The sequence below is a fragment of the Macaca thibetana genome, chromosome 5, assembly GCF_024542745.1.
Source record: "Macaca thibetana thibetana isolate TM-01 chromosome 5, ASM2454274v1, whole genome shotgun sequence".
Taxonomy (NCBI): Eukaryota; Metazoa; Chordata; class Mammalia; order Primates; family Cercopithecidae; genus Macaca; species Macaca thibetana.
The window spans coordinates 133,224,839-133,246,380 of NC_065582.1; positions in this window are offsets into that span (position 1 = coordinate 133,224,839).

Sequence of the window (21,542 nt, forward strand, 5' to 3'; positions counted from 1 at the left end):
GTTGAATATTTTCAAATGGTATTCTAAATGGAGCATTGTAACTTCCTCTTAACAGAACATGATTAACATTGTAAAACAATATTGAAAAATACCCATCAGGAAAAATATATCTTTCAAGCTTGAGAAACTCAACTTAAATTGTTTCATATTTTCTTTTCCTTTTTAACCAAAAACTCCACATTTAATAGTTGGAGATTTTTTTTTTCTTTCTGGATATCTGACTCACAATTTGACAATAACTTTATTTCATCTATCATTCTTATCATGTCCTATTCTTTTAGAATGATAACTATCTAAATTTAATTAATCTTATCATTGAGATATATTCTAGCCATTTTTGTTTAGACCATAGTTTTTTCTTTAAGAAAAAAAAAAGACTTGAAATTAAGAAATAAAACATGCTTTTATATTATTTTTATTATTTTTATCCATCTTTGTAACCCTGTGTGTGATGTTTGCATTTTGGAACTACAAGGAAATTGTAAAGATCATCTTGAGCAAGTTCCTTAACTTCTCAGTGCTTCATTTATCTCACTTATAAAATGGGACAATAAACTTTCTGCTTCATAGGGTTGTTACAAGGTTTAATGAGATAATACATAATAATGACTTAGCCAAGTGTCTAATACGGAATAAAGATTTAGTAAATATCAATTGTTATTATTTTTACTATTATCTAATCTAGTCTTCCCATTTTCCAGTGAGGAATTGTAGACATGCTATACTGTAAGTTTGGATGTCTACCCATCATGCCTCCCTTTGGAACTGGCTCCCACCAACAAGAATGGGTTCCTTGACATGTGACAAAAGTGGACATCAGTCAGAAATTGGACCAATGCTGGTAAAGCTGAGAGGTTAGTTAGCAGCATGACTGGCAACGGAGGCTGCCACTGGTTTTTAGCAGGCATGTGGAAAAGTTGTAAAAACTAGTCGTGGAGAGAGAAGAATAAATTGACCATGGATAGAGAAAGCATTGGGCCTTGCAGAGTAAAAAGAGTGGCTGCTCTGTTTCCTGATGATATTTTAGTTCCTGTACCTTTTTCTCATAAATTGAACTTTCTGTCCTTGGATTGCATGGGCCCTCCCTGAAAACTCAACAAATTACCCACTTGTACTTATGCTGGTTTAAGCCAATATCTGTAACTTACAACCAAAACAGTATTGACTATGATATACTGGACTAAGTATCCCAGTTCCATAAGACTAGCTACTGGAAAAACTGGTATTAGAATCCTTTGTAACATTATGGAGAGAGCATCTTCCTTGAGATTATACCATCTTGAGTTTGAATTCTGGTCCTATCAGTTACTAGCAGAGTGATATATGCCTCTGAGGAATATTGATGGAATCATCATACTTTCAGGGTAGCCAGTTTTGTGACTAATGAATACTTACAAAAGAGTTGCCCCAGTTCTCATGCCAGAGGACTGTCTTGAAAAACCACTTAGAATTGGTCTTTGTAGCTATTAGAAGATATAGTGGGCATTAAGGTTGAGAATAAGAACTTCGAGCACACATCCACTTAGTATTACCAAAGATTATTCACATTGTACAAAACTCTATTTTAATGGGTAGAGATGTGCTTGATGATATAAAGCATTAATGCCTACATTGTCTGCAGTCTCAGAACTGGAAGTTAGCTATATGTGACTATTAACAAGTGAATATCAACCAGTAAAATGAAAACATATTCACATAGGAAAAGCACAATGTTACAGAGTTATATATTTACACCCACAACACACAAAACATAAGAACTCATGAGCCTTCCCTTCATACTCTTTTGTTCACAAAAAGTGGATGTTCTCATAATATGATATTTAAATTTTAATTTGGGTAATATTTGTTTTTCAATTGCATTTGAAGCAACATCAGAATCCATGGCAATGCTAAGCTCTGGGCTTGAGCACTTTCCTAAGTTCCTTCACCTCCTGGACATCCTAATTTTCTCCAGGTGGTCCTTAAAATTCCTTTTTGCTCTAGAATACCAGAATCCGTGAGTCAAACATCCATATTAAATCACAACTTATCAACATTTTTCTCCTGATCACGTCTTGGAAAAAAACAACAAAAGTCATGATGGAAGGGAAAGAAAAGAATGCAAGAAAGGACCAGGGGAATAGATCATCTGTCCCTCAACTTAGGAGATTGCTGATTCTGTCTTACCTCTATCATATGATGGGGTTTGTGAGACTCTTCTACTTTTCACACCTACAGTTTACTTAGAGTATTCTTCCTCTTACTTTAATAGTAAAAAGTAGATGTTATTATTTGTCTTACTATATTTTAACAAATAATTAAGGCATCTAATACCTTAACAAAAAACAAAGCTGAAGGAATTGTAAAAAATAGACTAAAATATATGTGTTTTTCTGGTATATGAAAGTTCGTTTTTAAGCATATTGTATTTTATAGATATAGGCTTAGAGTCAGACAATTTACATTAGAATCTCAACTCTGTCACTTACTGTGGGACCTTAGACAAGTTATTAAGCCTTTCTGTTTCCATGTCCTCATGTATAAAATAAGAACAAAACACAGAGCCTACCTTACAGTGCTGTGAAAATTACTTGAGCCATTATACATGAAACACTTATAAATGTTCATAGCACAAAGTTAATATTCTTCAAAATTAGCTTTTTGATTTTTCAAAATGCAGTTTATACACTTCCATGATTGAGTCCTCATTTGACCCTGAGAAGTAGTGGTGAGTATTATCCTCATTTTACTGACCCAGGAGAATAACTGACAAACCTTAGGTCAGAACCATGCTACTAGTGTCAGGGCTGGGGTTCCAGCAATGATAATCTCACCCCAATTGTCCTATTCTTTTGCACTTCACCTCAGATGCCTCTATTTAAAGAAAGCTGCCAGAGTAATTTTACCCATCTTTCCTTGGAGTTCTGAGAAATTTGAGGAAAATAGACTATGGCATCATAAAGAAAGTAAAAAAAAAAAAAGTTTTAATAACGGTAATATTTGATTAGTGTTTGGATCTGAGAACTTTCCCCTGAGTTGAACTTCCCTGCCCAATTTCAGGTCAACCTGGGTGGCACAGAGATGGTCTCAGTGAGCTAAATTCTTGGAAGATGGAAAAATGTGTGTTTTGAGTAAAAAAAATCTGAAAAAGGGAAAGTCAAAGTGGGGCTGAACTGTGTGCTCTCAGTTCCCATTTCTTATCATCATCAATCAGATATGTTTCTCCCCTTAAAGAGAAAGGATGGGGACAAGAGCAGAAAATATTACTTCCACACTGTTTCCACCCAGAGAGTACAAAGGAATTCCTGTTCCTGTCTAAGGAGAATAGAGGTAGTTTATTAGTAAGAGCCTCCCCCTCATCTCCACAATGCCACTAAATAGGAAATTCTGGCCTTCCCTACATCCCACTAAGTTTGAAAAGCCCAAAAGAACAACAGCACAGGTGACTGAAACTTTACATCTTAACATGGCCCCACTAAAACTATGAACCAATGGTCAAATTGCCAGCTTTTACCCTGTTATCCGTAGGATCATTGCTCCTCCTCCCATGGGGAAAAGCCATGAGAGGAGGAAGAAAAAAATGAGAAGTGTCTCCCAGCACTGTTTTCTCTTAGCCATTGGGGTGGAAGTTGAGCTCCCTTTAGAGAAAAATGAGAAATGGGGTAAAAGTGACTTTCCTAACGTATCTTATATGAACTGTCTCTTATCTCTTTTTAAATTAAAATAAATATAAATTATGAAATTTAAGCAAACATTATATACAGTAATCATTTTATGTAGTTGGGATTTATTTTATTTTCATTTTTTTGGTATGAATTTCCCTGCCTTGTGTACTATGCCTATTTTCTCTAGGTCCATCAGAGGATGTGGAAAGAAAATCCATCTTTGGTTTGCTTCAAGTCCAAGGCCATAGTTGTCTGAGTATTTGAGATACCTCCTATAGAGAAAGAGAACTTTGATTTGCAAGACAATTGGAGGCTACTCTGTTGATAATTAACCAGGTCAGAATACCCGAGAAGCATTATTTTTACCCTACCAGCTCAATGTTGTCATTTTAGTTGGTGGCAACTTGGTTTCAGTTTGTTCCTCATTTCTTTTTGGTTCATCAAAACACTGCCTTAAGGGCAATAAAAAATCCAGTCCCAGAAAAAGTTAAATCAGAGAGTAGCAGGTGTTTTCTTCCCCTTATTCCCTTGATCCCAGCCCCATACTCGGACACATACACCACACACGCGCGCGCACACACACACACACACACATACACACACACATACACACACACGTCCTAGAAAAAGTTAAATCAGCAGGTAGCAGGTGTTTCTTCATCATATTCCCTTCATTCCAACCTACTCACAACTGGGAACTGAGGATGGGGGAAGGAGGAAGGGAGAGAGGGAAAGAAACAGAGAGAGATGCATAGCTCTACCAGAACATCACAGAAGCAGAGAGAGAGATATGGTCATGATCCAACCCTTCGTTCAAAATATTAGCCAACTACATTTTCAGATTCATCACATAGGCAAACTGCCATCAAGCTGCAATGAAAACCAACCCCCACTTCATGGGGGCTCAGACCAGATGTGAATGCAGCAGTCCAGAGGTGAGGCGATTATGTGCAAGAATCATGTGAAAGAGCATTCCCCAAAATGAACTCACTTAAGGAGAACATTCGGTGTTTACGGGACTTCAGCCCTGTTTTCTGGAGATTTTCCATCACTATAAACACTGACATATACACACATGAACATGCATGGATTTTTAAAAATGGGCCCAGCATATGTGATTTCACTAAATTATCTCATTTATTAGAAATGAAAAAAAATTAATGGTACAATATCAAAAATTTGGCAGGTGAAACAGTCACATAGACAAATGTTGAATGGAAGCCAGTGCCCATAGGCTGGTGATAATACATGGAAGCTTGGGACTGTTAGCAATCTTCAGATGATTTTGTAATGCAGAGGTAGATGACCTGCCTAGCTAGGGAGTATGTGTCAAAACTGGCCCCTTGGAGCTCTGCTTTCTACTTCATTTGATTTGAAAGCCACCTTCTAACACATCCAAGGGATAGCAACATATGATAAAGAGATGCTTCAGGTGTGATAGGATAGGCTGAGAGCATTTCAAAGTTCATTTGCTTCTATTGCCATCAGCAGTCCCATTTCTTCTTTCACAGTGTAATGGGGTTGACTTTAAATTCTATCTCACTCTAACTAGTTACAGAACTGAGATCTGTAATTTATCATTACGTGAATGGGATCTCTGTCTTGTAGCAGGCAAATTCCTCTACAACATTTTTTTGAACTGCCTGTGAGAAAATAACCTCAAGCTTTGAGAACAAGGGAGAAATCGTCTAAACATGAGTATATTGATTTAGATTAAAATGTCATATTTTACTTACATAAGAATCTTAAAGAATCTTGGACTTTGTTAGTATTATTTCTTTTGCAGCTTTCTGGAATAAAATTTGAATTTGAGAGAAGGCTCAGTAGCCTCTAGAATGGCTGTCAGGCACATATAGATGCTGGCCTACAAATCTGAATTAGTACAAAAAGTAAAACTAAAGTAAGTTTTAAAAATGGAATGATCAAAGCTACCTATCGATAAAGTATTTTTTGAATTTTTTTGTTTACTGAATTTATGGAAAAATGACAAAGCCAAATCCTAGACTTTCGTAATTGATGAAAAGTAATTATTTGGACCGTAAAACCTTTTACTCAAAAAACAGTGTTTGTTTTGAACCACTGGGAATTTGAAGAGTATTACCATGACCATCCTCAGAGACAAGAGGTCCTGAATAGTAATTTATCTATTAATTGACATAAATAGCAGTGGCTGACAGTGGAAAGACTCTAAATAAAAGTAATTGTTCAGTAGTTTGAATGACAGGCAGACTGGAATTTCATTTTGGCCTAAGGTTTAAAGGTCTAGCAAAAATAATGTTAAACCACTCAGAAAAATTCCCTTAGTAGACGAAAGAGTTGGGAGAGCGTGAATCCAAGGCTGTACTAAACCACAGCCACTAGCCATATGTGGCTATTTAACTTTAAATTAATTAAAATTGAATAAAATTTTAAAATTCGGTTTCTCAGTCCAACTAACCACATTTTAAGTGCTCAATAGCTGTGTGCGACTAATGGTTACCTTTATTGGATCAGCTAGATATCAAACATTTGCATTACCACAGACAGTTCTCTTGGATGGCATGAATCTAAGGGATAAAGAGGAAACAGATAGATTTTGACCCTTCAGAAAAAAATGTTGCCTGTTGTGTGTTCCTTAACTGAATAAGAGACACTGTCAAATAGGGAGATACTTGGCCAGAAAAGCAGTAAAGGACTCAGTGTCCTCATGGATGACTAAAAATTAAAAAATAATTACAAATTTATAACCCATATTTCTTTGAGACTATATACTAATCACTCCCTGAGATATAAGTTCCCTCAGGTAATTTATTCTGGTATTAGGTCCAGTATTTACTCAACTGAGATTTACATTATAGATGTTAATTACCATTCGAACACAGCTGTGCTACTTATGCCAGCATTACACTATGAAGAAAGCTTTCTTAACACACCTTTCCTTTCATTCTAAACAACTTATTTTGATGGCATTAAATCTGCCCACAGTTATTTCTAATTCAGTCATTCACGTCCACTTTTGCAAGAAACTGATCTTTTGCTCTTTCTGAACATTTAGAATCTAGATAGATAGGTAGGTAGATAGATAGACAGATAGATACACAGATGATAGATAGATAGATAGATAGATAGATAGATAGATAGATAGATGATAGATAGACGAGGTCAAACAATGTTAAACTATTTTAACCTTTCTATTCAATTGAACCAACTATTCAATTGAAATAGTTGATGAAACAATTGAAATATTTCAATTGATTGACAATAATTCAGTTTAGTAATTCTTCTATACAGGCAAATCACTTCACAAATCAAAATCATTTACAACCATGTACAATATTGGAGAAGAACATCACAATTACTTTATAGAGATTTGATTTAAATTGCATCATATATTTATGTATTCTAAAATGTAAAATTTTCCCCCAAATTTCTTATCAGTCTACTTTCCTTTGAGATAAGTAAATTGTTATTAAAATAAATAATAAACATTTAAAAATGATTAAGTCAGAAAGGTCACCATTTTCAAGGCTAACATAGGAAGTTGTGGGTATAAACTGAACAAAAGCTGTCAGTTTTAGCCTCTCCAGCTACTTCTCTGTTTGATGAATGTTTGTCTGGAAAAGCTTCAGTTTTAGAGGGGAAATATTTAGTCTCTATAGCTCACAGAATATACTTGCTTTCTGTATTCTGAAGAACTTGTGTTCCTCTAAAACATTAAAAACAATTTTTTTTTTTAGCTTTTCAAGGTACAAAAGTTTCTGCCAACTGACCAGAAGTGTTAATGTATCTGGCACTTAGAATGGAACTCACAGATCATGTGCATGAAATATATCTTAGTTATGTTTTTCAAAATGTGTAGGATGCTTTAGAATTTTCTTCTCAATATCTTATCTACAGAAAGAAATGGATAAAGAAAATGAGTACTGAATTATTCATTCTTGCTTCCAACCTAGTTTTAAGTAGAAACTTAATAACTGAAATAAGATGTTTGAAATGGAAACTGTGAGCAATAAGTAATCAAGAAGATGATACACAAAGTGTTAGAGTTGACAAGTGTTCAGAAATTCTGTTTGAGAAACCAGTAAATAAATAAATGAGAGACTTCTAAAGATGGGAGAGTAAAGAGTTCTAGCACTTGCTTTGAAATTCTTCCATGGCTCAGAATGAGTCATTATAATTTTTTTTCTCCACTGTCTCTCTCACTGAATGCAGAAAGAGCATTTGTCATTGAATGCAGAAAGAGCATGCACACACACACACACACACACACACACACACACACACACACAGAGTTACAGAAATTTTCTCTCCAAATATTCCCCCCCTACACCTGACAAATCTACATTAAACTTTCTTCAGTCTCTCTGATGCACCTGCGTTCTGATTTCCTGGCTAGGGAGGAGAGTGGAAACTTTTGGAAGCTATCAAATTCCTCTTAAGTCAGCCAGGTAAATGAGTTACACATGGCTTCTAGCGTTCATGGGAGCTCCCTAATAATGTGATGAGGAACAAATGCAATCCATGGTCATGCACACAAACATACCAACACCAGATAGTTTATTTCTGTGTTGTGAACCTTGTGGTTGTGAAAATTTGTTGTGCACCATAAAATATACAACTTTCAGTTACTGTTCGTTTCTATGCATCGTATCTATCAATTCACTCTCAATTTCCAATAATCCAAACTTAATAAATCTTCCCGGCTTTCTCATTGTGAATAAGAATGTTAATGGTACTCTTTTATTTTACAGATGTTATCTAAATAATAGAAAAAAATATGAAATTCTAAGACCTTAAAACAAATTTAGACATGAATAACAATATTGATGTCTTCCACTTATTGAGCAATAGATAATACTAATTTTTTCACAACATCTAGTTTAATCTTTACAGCAGCAGAAACTGAGACTTAGAAAAGCTAAGTAACTTTCAAGATCTAACAGTTAATAAAAGTTATAGTCAAACTCCAGTCTTCTGAATCCAAAACTAATAGCATAGCCACTATTAATAGTGCTAACGACTCATGGTGATGAGCATGCATTATGTTTTTCTGTGAGCTTATTTTTCCCATTTTATAGATAAGAAAATGAGGCCTAAAGATAAGTAAATTTATAGGAAAAATTACAATACTCTGCCCATTTATTTTTTGATTTTTTATTTCATAATTATTTCATGATTACCATTTTTATTTATTTTTTTCCACAAATATTTATTAAGTTCTGTGTTCAGTATGCTATCTGGGCCGGGAACACAAGCATAAACAAAACAATTTTGGTGCTTGCTCTCAAAGAATTCACAGCCCAGTACCCACAACGTGATTCAACAAGCAGAGCAGAGTGACACCACAGGATGTCAAGGAAGCCAGGTGATGTCCCAGTCCCTTCGGAAATCCCCAGAACATCTTATGAAAAGCAGCAATCAGCAACCTCTATTCTTCACGCAAGAGACAGCCACGATGATTGTTGCTGCCTTAGGCTGATCATAAGAGTACAATTATCCAGCCACCAGAAAGCTGGGCTCACTGCTACGAACCACCCAGAAAGTGCTGGGGCCATTTCCTGGCATCTGAGCCTAATATTTCCAGGGCATCTGGTCATGAACTCACTAAACATTTATTTAGCATATACAGTATGCTAGGCACTAGAGACACAAAGTCAAATAACATACCATGAAAACACTGCTGTGTTTGCAAATAATAGGAAAGCAATAAAGTGCACTGTGGATATGTACTCAGGGAATTCTCACGTTCTCACAACCTCTGTCCCCTAGAGAAGTCACGTAGATTCAGTGCTGATAATAAAGCTCCGACTGCTGTAAACATTGTACAATTTCAGAAAATCAAATGAAGAACCTTATAACTAGAATGACCATCCATCTCAATTTGCCCACGCCAGCTTCAGATTACACTTTGCCTCAGCATAACCAAAGCACACCTTTTCACTGTCCCAGGTGATCTCATTTGTTTAATAAATTATTTGGTCACTCAACTTATGACTAATGGAAGTTAATAACAACTTTGCTTTAATATACAGGAAATGGTTTAATTTTCATTTCTGGAACACTGTGTGCTAGGCACTACACTTTGTGTACCCTCATCTTCACAAGAAGTAAATGCAATGGGATTATCTCTGCTCTATAGGTGAGGAAACTGAGGTTTTAGAGAGTTCAGTTTCTTGCCCAAGGATCACATAATGGTAATGCTAGGATTTAAGCACAAGGCTGTCTGGCTCCTCCACTGTGGCAGCAGATAGAGTAAGTTTGACAACAACATTCAAGAGTAGAGAAGGGCATCCTTAAAGGGGCTGTGGATAATGTGCTATCTGCCTAGTGGGGAGACATCAGGATGTGAGCTCTAAGATAAGCGGTCATGACCGTCATTGAGCCCATGAAACGCCTGCCATTTCTTTAGCTCTCACATCTTGATGCTGATGACAGCACACACACCAGGCTCATAGGGGGCTGACTATTGGCAGAGGGCGATGTGTCCTGACCAGGTAAGCTCTCTGTCATTATACTTCCTTCAGGGAGGGTCTTTGTGTGTTTGCAAGTGTCCTTTTTACCTTCATCCATATGGAGGCTTAATATAGTGCCTAAGGGACGTGAAAAGAGAATTTTTCACCAATGAAATGGAACTTTTATGGTCTGTGAAAAGATGCATCTCTTTTGTTAGTCCCTTTATTTACCTCTGCAGTGCTATAAACTGAAGCAGGAAATTGTACTTTCAGATTAGGAAACGCTGCACTGTGGAAGATGTAGTTAGGGATTTTCATGGGAATTTGCCCCAGTTGCTCAGGCTTTCTCATCCTCAATAAAACTTGCTTAATTGGTTTGCCTAGTAATAAAAGTAATTTTCAATAATTGTAGATAATACAGACAAGAGAGAAAGGTGTAAAAAGAAAGTAAATATTGCCTGTAATCTCAGCACCGAGTGAGCACTGTAATAATGTTTTTTAAAGTGTATTTTTCTGGATGTTTTTCCATGCTAATTCACATGCACACACAGTTTACTATTTTAATAAAATAGTGGCATATTATACATACCTTTTATAAGCTATTTTCTCCATAACATATTATAAGTATTTTTATGTTATAAATGTAGATCTACAGAAATTTTCTTTATGGTGAAATGCTCTATCATGTGGCTCTTCCCCAATTACTTAACCACTCCCAAAGAGCAAGTTATTTAGGGTTGGTTGGTTGTTTTCTGTTTCTGTTGCTATTACACAAACTGCTAAAATGAAGATGATTACACAGAAAGTTCTGTGTAGTTGTTCATTCAGGTTTGTTTGTTTGGTTTTTTTTAGATATACCCCTAAAAATCAAATCTTTTACATTTTGACCCATCACCAGCCTTTTCTCCAGATGGAGTACCAATATATACTCCCTTCATCAGTGTCTAAAACCCTGTTTACTCCATGGCCTTGCCAATACTAGTGATCATCAAACTTTTCAAATATTACGGCTTTAATCAGAATTTTTAATTTTATTGTTAGTTACAATTAAATCTATTCAATTGAATAATACTAATATTTTAAAATAATTTAACTAAAATTTAATTTAAATCATCTATTTCCTAGTATGCTTAGATGTATTTGCTACATATTTTTGGGAATCTGTAGTTCTTTTTTTGAGAAGGGCATGTTTATATCCGTTTCCCATTGTGTCACCAAAACATTTAACTTTTTTATGCATTTGTAAGAGTTCCTTATAGATTAACAATATAGAAGTTTTATCTGCTGTTCATGTTGCTAAACCTCTTCCCCCAACTGGTCATCTATCTTTTATCAATTATGAGTTTCATTTTATTGACTATACATGCATATATTATATATGCATACATTAATATAATTATATATTGTGTTTAAACGTGTATACACAAACAGAGAATAGACAGACAATATTCACATAGATACAGATCAATATTCATGACAGCTCCTCAGGCCTACCACCTTCAGGTACTTATCATGTCCTGAGTATTCTCTTGTGGCCTTCTGGTATGAAGTTTTGTACTTCCTATGATGTATTTCAGACATTTACATTAAAATTTTATCTTTTCCCTTGAGCTTGAAACCCTTTGAGCCCCACAAAGCGCTCAGCCTAGCGCCTGGTTAGTATGAAATAAACGAATGAAGAAAACCTTTGCATTTCACCCTGGGGTCTTAGACATGAAAAAAACTGTCACACAGAGGTTGAGTCTCATGGATCTGCCCGAAGTCACAAAGCAGAGGCAATATTCCTGACACGCCATTCAGTACACTTTCCACTATCTTCTCTTGTTTTAAATAATATTAATAACAAAATGCACCATATGGCAGACGTCAGTGTGAGACTGGCTTCAACTGAGCAAAAGCACTCCTGGCCTACAAAGACCTCAGCCACAACAGACTCCTGCTTGACAAAACGGGAGGTATCAAAGTATCTGATATAGAGAGGCCCAGAGGCTCTGTGTTTAGTCACTCTCAGATGCTCTGCCAGAGGCAGCAGCCACATCTAGAGAACAGTGCCAGTCTATCTACCTTGGTTTAAAGTATTCAAGCCTCTAGAGCTCAGTTCATTATTGTGACCACTAGAGGGAGTGCAGCTATTAGCCTGAAGAGACAAGACTGCTTGCTTATTGCATCCTAGCTTCTGCGTGGAGCCAGTGACCCCTCCCAGGTTAACCAGAATGTGACCTTGCCACTGTGCAGAAATAGTTTTTAGGCAGCCCTCTCTCCCAATGATTCCAGACAAGGTTGAAGATCATAGAGTTTTGTCTTTCTCTTTACTGTGAACTACCCATTAGTGAGGCTCTTCAGTGGAATTTTGAAGTTACATTTAGATGTTCATATAATCTCTCTCTCTCTCCCTCCCTCCCTCCCTCCCCCCCTCCCTGCTTCCTTCTTTTTTCTTGTTTTCTGAGAGAAAATAATCTGCACATCCCTGTTCTCAGCGTCATTTATTTCTGCCCAAAAAGAATTCTGAAAGATTGCATTTGTCTGGTGACGGCTGTTGCTACACTGAAATAGGAAACATCAAGAAATAGCTTTACTCTTTAATCTAATCTAAAGTATTAAATGCCAAGTGGATCTAGAATGGAGTTCCTTTTGATCTTATGTTCGATTAAAACTTTTTCAGGAAATAGATTCAGGGGTACCTTTTGTCACATTATTTGTTGTTCAGTCACAGAGGACATAGGAAATTTAGCATTTGTCATCTTTTTCTATGCTTTGAATACTTCTTGAATTTACACAGCTTGTAACAGACCCATCAAACTCATCAAACCCAGAAATATTTGACTGAGGACAGGAATGTTTAGAACACTCTTTCTCTTTAAAAGCAATAAAGATAAAGGAGAAAGAGACAGAGAGAGAGAGAGAGTCTATCATTATCTAAGTGCAGCTTCAAAATTCCACTGAAGAGCCTCACAAACAGATAATTCAGTCACAGCAAAGAGAAAGACAAACCCATACAAATTCATCAAATATAAACGTGAGTGAGACATGGTTGAAAGTAAGAGAGAACAAGGAACAGCATTTTATAATTTAAAAATTGCTGAGCACTCACTTTTTAAAATTAAATTCATTCCTTACCACTTGCACAAAAAATGAATTGCCAAGCTTCAACAGGATGCTCACCGTCAATCAAGTAAACCTAATTCTCATTTCGACACAGAGAAAATACCTTATAGATATATACTAATATGTCTAAATATTGTCTCCTTTAAACAGCTCAAGTTTGTAACAAATGTTACAGGGCTCCCCTGAATCAATATTCACATTGGTTCATCAGTTCACTTGAGAGTGATTGAGATATTTGAAACACAGATTTGGGGAAATAGCCCATCATTTAACCAATTAGTCATAGGGTCCCATAAATTTGACCTGCAAAACAGTAAGCTCTCAGGTTAAGTCACCTTGTATATTTTTGATACTTGTAAAATTATATAATGTTGCCTACCCCTATAGGTTTCACCTTGACATACACAGTTCAGGTAGGAAAATAGTCTAACACTTTATTTTCTCTCTCCCTAGTACCTTGATAAACACTAAAATTCTCAGGCAAAATTGTATGAGGACAGGTTGGACCTTGCAGCTTGAAGTGAAAGTCAGAATGTTAGATAATGTTAACGGTCTCATTGAAAATTTTTATCAAACATTCCCTAAATTTGCTGTAAATTGGACATTTACATTAAATACATGAAAGTGAAGTTCTGTATATCTGTGCACAATTTGGTCTGATGTGCTCTTCTGCTTAACATGCTAATTTGAAATTTTTAGGGACTATGTTAGGTTCTAGCATTGATTTATTTAAAAAAACGAAAACAGCCCGGTGCAGTGGCTTATGCCTGTAATCCCAGCACTTTGGGAGGCTGAGGTGGGTGGATCATTTGAGGTCAGGAGTTCAAGACCAGCCTGGCCAACATGGTGAAACCCTGTCTCTATTAAAAATACAAAAATTACTCGGGTGTGGTGGCGTACACCTGTAGTCCCAGCTACTCGGGAGGCCAAGGCAGGAGAATTGCTTGAACCCGGGAGGTGGAGGTTGCAGTGAACTGAAATCGTGCCATTGCATTCCATTCCAGCCTGGGCGACAGAGTGAGATTCCATCTCAAAAAAACAAACAAACAAACAAAAACAAACAAACAAACAAACAAAAAAACAGAAAAAAAGAAAACAGTCAAATCCTACAAAGGGATTATTCGAGAAATCAACAAGTCAAAGCCATACTCTAAATTCTGTGGTCTTTGTATAAGAAAACAAATCTATTCATTTGCAAGCATTTATAAGTAGCAGGCAACCACAAAAAAATTCATATTTAATTTAGTATGTAGATATTGTAAGAGTAAAACCGTATGCTGAAAGATATATTGGACAATAGAATCAGAAGATGGAGGTTGTAATGAAGTTTGCCAACACTGGGTGAAGTTGTTTAACTCTTCTAGGTTCAGTTACCTCACCTAAAATTCATTCATTCATCCAAGAACGTTTGCTAATTGCCCATAATATGTGAAGCATTTTTCTACACACCAGGGATACAGCACCCTGTCCTTATCAAAGTTACACTCTACTGGAGGGAGACAGAAAATAAGAAAAATATGTAGATAAATCTATAAAATGTATATTATGTTACATTAGAGAGTCATACATGCTATGGAAAAAGTAACAAGGAGAAGAAGGATAAAGAGTACTAGAGGGGTTGCAATTTTAAATAGGTCATCAAGAAAAAACACACTAAGACGGTTAGATTTGAGTCAAAACTTAAAGAGAGGTAAATACCTGGAGGTAAATACTTAAATTCCTGGAAGAGAAAGAAGTGCATGCAAAATGAGAGTATACCTGCCATGTTTGAGGAAGAGCAAGGGGACCAATGTGATTGGAATGGAGTGAGTGAGAGAGAAAAGTAGGACATCAAGTCAGACAGGTAACAGAGATGGAAGTGGAATGGGCTAGGCTATTGGATACGAATTATTTTGGCTTTTCCTCTTGAGTGAGAAGGGAAGTCATCACAGGATTTTGTAGAGAGAAGTGATATGATTGTCTGGCTTATATTTAACAGGACTTTCCTGGTAGTCTGATTTCTCAGAATGGCTTATATGGATTTCTAATTTGTTTCCATATATCCAGTTTTATTATTTTCAATGTGGATATCTAGTTTTCTCAACATCATTTGTTGAAGAGACTATTCTTCCCCATTGTTCATGCTTGGTACCCTTGTCAAGCATGTCAGAAATCAATTAATCTTTTAAGTATGGTTTTATTTCTGGGCTCTTTGTTCTGTTCCATTGGTCAATATGTCTGTTTTATGTTACTATTGTACTGTTTTAATCCTTGTAGCATTGTAATAGATCTTGAAATCAGAAAATGTGATGCCTCTGGGTTTGCTCTTTCTTAAGATTACTCTGGTTATTCAAGATCTTTTGTACTTCCATATACATTTTATAAGTGTTTTTTTCTATTTCTGCAAATAATGCCATTGGATTTTCATAGGGACTGCACTGAATCTGTAGATTGTTTTGGCTAGTATGGGCATTTTAAATCTTTTAACCCATTTATGTGGAATTTCTTTCTGTTTATTTATGTCTTCTTCCATTTCTTTCATCAATGTTTTATATTTTTTTCAGTGTACAAGTCTTTCATCTCCTTGGTGAAATGTATTACTATTTTTGTCTTTTTGATGCTTTTATAAATAAGATTGTTTTCTTAATTGCCTTTTCAGAGAGTTTGTTATTAGTGTATAAACACACAACTGATTTTTACATCTTGATTTTGTATATTACAATTATACTTACTTTTTAAATTACTTCTAACAGGTTTTTTGTTTTTCTGGTTTGTTTTGTAGAGTCTTTAAGCTTTTCTATATGAGATCAAGTAATGTACAGAGACAATTTTACTTCTTCCATTTCAATTTAGGTGCCTTTCATTTATTTTTCTTGCCTAAATGATCTGGCTAGTACTTCCAATACTATATGGAATAGAAGTGGTGAGAGTGAGAATCTTCATCTTTTTCCTAATCTTAGAGGAAAACTTTCAGTTTTTTGTCATCTACTATAATGTGAGGTGTGAGTTTATCATATGTGACCTTTATTATGTAGAGGTAAATTCCTTCTACATCTAGTTTTTTCAGTTTTTATAGTGAAAGACTATTAAGTTTTGTCAAACCCTTTTTCTGCATCATGAAAATGATCATGTGATTTTTATTCTTCATTATGTTAATGTAGGGTTTCACATTAGTTGATTTGCATATCATACCATCCTTCACCCCAAAGATGAACCCCATGATGTGTGGTACATGATGTATGGTCCTAGTCATGGTGTACCGTCCTTTTAAAGTACTGTCAAATTTGATTTGCCAGTAGTCTGTTGAGGATTTTTGTTAATCAAGGACATTTGGGCCTGTGATGATCTTTTCTTGTGAGGTTTTTGTCTGGATTTGGTATCAGAGTAATGACGGACTCAAAATACGTTTGTAAATGTTCCCTTTACTTCAATTATTTTGGAGTCGTTGGAAAAGATTGGTGTTTGCTCTTCTTTAAATGTTTGTTAGAATCACCAGTGAAGACATGTGGTTCTGTGGTTTTCTTTGCTTGGAAGTTTTGATCGCTGATTCAGTCTCCTTGCTTATTAGTCTGTTCATATTTTCTGTTTCTTCATGGTTCAGTTCCAGTAAGCTGTATGAGTCTAGGAATTTATCTGTTTCTTCTAGATTACCAGTTTGTTGGTGCATAATTGTTTATAGTAGTTTTTTTGGTCCTTTTTATTTCTGTGTCATGAATCATAATGTCCACTTTTTTATTTCCGATTTTATTTATTTGAGTCCTACAACTCAATAAGGAAAAAACAACCCAATGAAAAGTGGGCAAGACTGGAATCGATATTTCTCTAAGGAAGACATTCAAATGGCTAACAGGTATATGAAAAGATACTCAACATCACTAATCATCAGATAAATGCAAGTCAAATCTACAGTGAGAAATCACCTTTTAGGATGGCTATTATCAAAAAATAATAACCATTGTTGGTGAGGATATGGAGAAATGTGAACCTTTGTATACCATTGTTGGGAATGTAAAATGGTGCCGTTGCTATGAAAAACAACATAGAGATTTCTCAAAAAAAAAAAAAAAATAGAATTACTACATGATCCAGCAATCCCCTTCCAGATATGCATCCAAAAGAATTAAAATCAGGATCTGAAAGAGATATCTCCATTTCCATGCTCCTTTCAGCATTATTCACAATAGCCCGGATAGGGAAACAACCTAAATGTCCATTGAGGAATGGATGGATAAAGAAAATGTGGTATGTATATATAATGGAAAATCATTCAGCCTTATGAAAGAAGAAAAGTTTGCTACACGTGACAACACTGATGAATCTGGAAGACACTATGGTAAGTTAAATAAGACAGTCACAGATGGACAAAACCTGCATGGTTCCACTCATAGGAAGTATCTAAAATAGTTGAACTCAAAGAAACAGTAGAATGGTGGTTACGTGGGCTGGGGCAAGGACGAAATGAGTAGTTGCTATTCAACAAATGTAAAGTCTCAGTTTTGCAAGTTGAATACCTTCTAGAGATCTGCTGTACAACAAGGTGCCTATAGTTAATATTGCTGTATTATGCACTTAACAACTTGAGAGGGTAGATCTCAGGTTAAGTGTTCTTACCACACAAAAAAAGAAATCTTTTTCATGACCAAAATTTTTATTGCATATGTTTTCAATAATTTAGAGAAATATTGAGAAGGTAGGAAGCATGGAAAATAATCTATTTTTCTGCAACTCAGAGGTCAACTTTTTTTTTGTTATTTTCTTTTGGTCTTTTCTCTCTTTTTGTATGCAAATATATTTAACATTTGTAGGAACCATAAAGTTTAAATTTTATTCTATTCCCCTTAATATTAAACAATGATTCTTTTTATATGATATCCAATATCCCCCTGTAATATAAAAAGTGTACTGAATCAAGGCCAAGTCATTAATATGTAATATGAAATCACAACCATAACCAAGAAATTCTTTGTGGTATTTGATTTCAGTTGCTCTATGGATTATTGTACATACGATAGGTGCTCAAACATGTTTATTGAGTGAATGTTGAATTTCAATGTAAGAAAAAATTAAAAATAGGCTAAAGGATAAAAAGAAAGAGCTAGTATTCCCAACTCTGTTAAACTTGAAAGGTAGCAGAAGTTGAACTTTGAATGAAGAGAGATAAAAAGCTAAGTTCAAAACTCTCCCACTCTGATCACATTCCATCATCTAAAACCTTAACAGCACTGCTTGTACATAATATAGATATTTTGACTGACACCCCAGTATGATGCATACTTGAGAATATTTTTGACCATAGCTATTACATATTATAGTTAGTGCATGAAATGCAAGGTCTTTTGTTTTAAGCAGTTTTGACTCCAAAAATATACCACACAACAATGAGAATTTAAAACTCTTTTATTCCCCATAAATGGTCATAGTGATAGAAATGATGTTACCCATTCTGAGTAACAACAATAAATATCATGCACACAGTAGGTCCTTTTAAAATGTTAGTTGAATAAGTCCTTGAAGTGTGCTATTTTTTTTCCAACTTGCGTCAAGTTTCCACATCTATTATTAAGTTGGTGCAAAAGTAACTGCGGATTTTGCCATTGAAATTAATGACAAAAACCGCAATTAGTTTTGCACCAACTTAACATATGGTAATAATAACAACTACATAAAATGGAGGCAAAAATGTCAAGTGAGATAACGTATATAAAGTACTCAGCGCACTGCTGTCACAGAAGTACTTAAAATGTGGCCGGGCGCGGTGGCTCAAGCCTGTAATCCCAGCACTTTGGGAGGCCGAGACGGGCGGATCACGAGGTCAGGAGATCGAGACCATCCCGGCTAACACAATGAAACCCCGTCTCTACTAAAAATACAAAAAAATTAGCCGGGCGAGGTGGCGGGCGCCTGTAGTCCCAGCTACTCGGGAGGCTGAGGCAGGAGAATGGCGTAAACCCGGGAGGTGGAGCTTGCAGTGAGCCGAGATAGCGCCACTGCACTCCAGCCTGGGCGACAGAGCGAGACTCCGTCTCAAAAAAAAAAAAAAAAAAAAAAAAAAAAAAAAAAAGAAGTACTTAAAATGTGATTCTTCTTTCTTTTTGTTTTACCTCATAAAATTGTAATCACCGATATCTGCAACTCTACTTGAAAAATAACTGAGACCACAGTCCACAAACGTTACTAGAAGAAAGTATATTTTACACACACATACACAGACACACACACACATACATATGTACATACATACATATTTGTGTACATTCAAATACCAACTTAAGACCTTGAAAACCCCAAGGATCGTCCTTGCTTATTTCCTCTCTCTCCATCACTCTCACATCCAATCTCGTCACCTCTCTCTCCAAACACAGTTCCAGTCTACCCAGTATTCTTTGTCCATGACCCACCTGACACTCTCTTCTGAGCCAGCCCTCATCAGTTTTCCCCTGAATTAAGTAATTCAACTGCCTGCTTCCTTCATTCTTCAATCTATGTTTCATCCTAGCATAGCTACCAGAGTGATCATTCAAAACCATAAATCAGATCCCTCCTCTGCTCCAAAAGAAAAACAAAAAGATCAAATGGCTTCATATTTCATTTGGGATAAAACCAAACTCTTTACTGTGGCCTATGAGACTCACAATCTGGGCCTGTCTACCTCTCTGAGCTCTCACAATTCTGGAAACTTACAGGACTGCTTTCTGTTTCTGAAACATGCCAAATTCATTAATACCCCACAGCTTTTGCATTTGATTTCTCTGCCTGAAACACTTTATCCTAGACTGTCTCAAGCCTGTTTCTTTTTCATCATTCAGGTTTCGGCTCAAATGTCACTGACTCAGGAAGGCATTTCTTTTCTTTACCACTTATTCAAAGCCGTTCTCACCTCTTCTCAGCAGCATTCTATCCCACGATCCTGTTTAATTGTATTAATAGCATTTATCACAGTGATGAAAGTTTCTGCTTTATTTATTTTTGCAAAGGGGAAATAATTCTCTTTTCAAATTATTAATGTGATCTTGCCTTTGCTTACCAAGAATAAATCTTGGCTCTTTTCTGGAATCATCCACCTGCCGACAGGATTAGTTCCAGTAGGATTGCTCTGAGAAAGTCCTAGGAAACATTTAGCTTTTAAAATTCAAAGGACAAGCTTTGGTCCTCAGAAAGGGTTATCTAAATTCCTGTATCTCCTCCTTCAGCTTATAAAGGATCAGGCTTTGTGGAAGAGACAAGAGAGTTTTATGTATGTAAGGGAAGTCCAGACATAGCAGAAAGAGGAGAACGCCTGCACTTTTCTACCCTTGGGAAACTATGGAAAGGGAAAGGAAAAAAAATATCCCCACTTCCCTGTGTTTGTGGCTCCTCACAGGCTTCCCTGGGGCGACTGTAGCACAGTAATATTGAGGGTACAGCATAGGTGAGCAGCAGGAAGCCCCAAGCTATAATTATCATGAATCCTTTTGGCTTTCACATTGTGAAAACAGAATCTATAACTCTGAATGTCCAGCTAGGGAGCTGATCAGAGGGGATTCCCTTAGTAGTGAGGAGGTAGGTTTGTAGTGAATATCCAGAGCAAATCTTGGCTAGAATTGCAAGACACCATAGTCAAACCCTGAAGGTCTCTAGTGCTAGCATAACCAATCAGAATCTGAGTCAATGAAGGAGGCTTTGGGCCCTGTCCCAGCCCAGAGAGACAAATGATGAGCTTCCCTAGCCATAGACTTTGACCATGAGTATCAGCCAAACAGCAACCAAGTAGATATTCTGCCTTAGAGCACTGACATTGGCTTCATCTTGGTAAGGAACATATTTAGAAGAGATGCTAAATGATAATCTGAGCATTTTTGTTTAAGAGGGACTCAAATTTTCATAAAGCAAAGATTCTCTTACTTTGCTGCTTGTCAGATCCACCTGGGTTGTTAAGAAAGCTCAGAGAGACCCAGGCTCCTTAAAGGGTGTGGCCTGAGTCTTAATGCATGTATCAAGTTCCACACCAAAATCTGAAAACCACTGCCCTAGAGGGACTGCTTAAAGTATTCGATTAGGTCAACTTTAAACTGAATGAGACTTTTCATTTCCCCTCCCTACCGGCTAACTAGTAGGTGAAAGCTCAAAAGAGATGAGATAAGCTACAGATACTACTTTTAAAGTTTTTATGCACAAGTTGTACGTTAAGATAAATTTTGTAATACCTTCTGTTTTTCATTATCTACTATCATTGTCATGCAATTAGATTATGTGTTTTATGATAAACGTGTATATTGTTTATTGCTGAACACCAGTGCTGGAATTGTGCCTGGCACACAGTAGTCGCAAAAATGTTAGTTGAGGGACTCTATCAGTCAAGTAGTTAATTAATTAATGTGTATCCATTTGGCACAGAGAATTTATT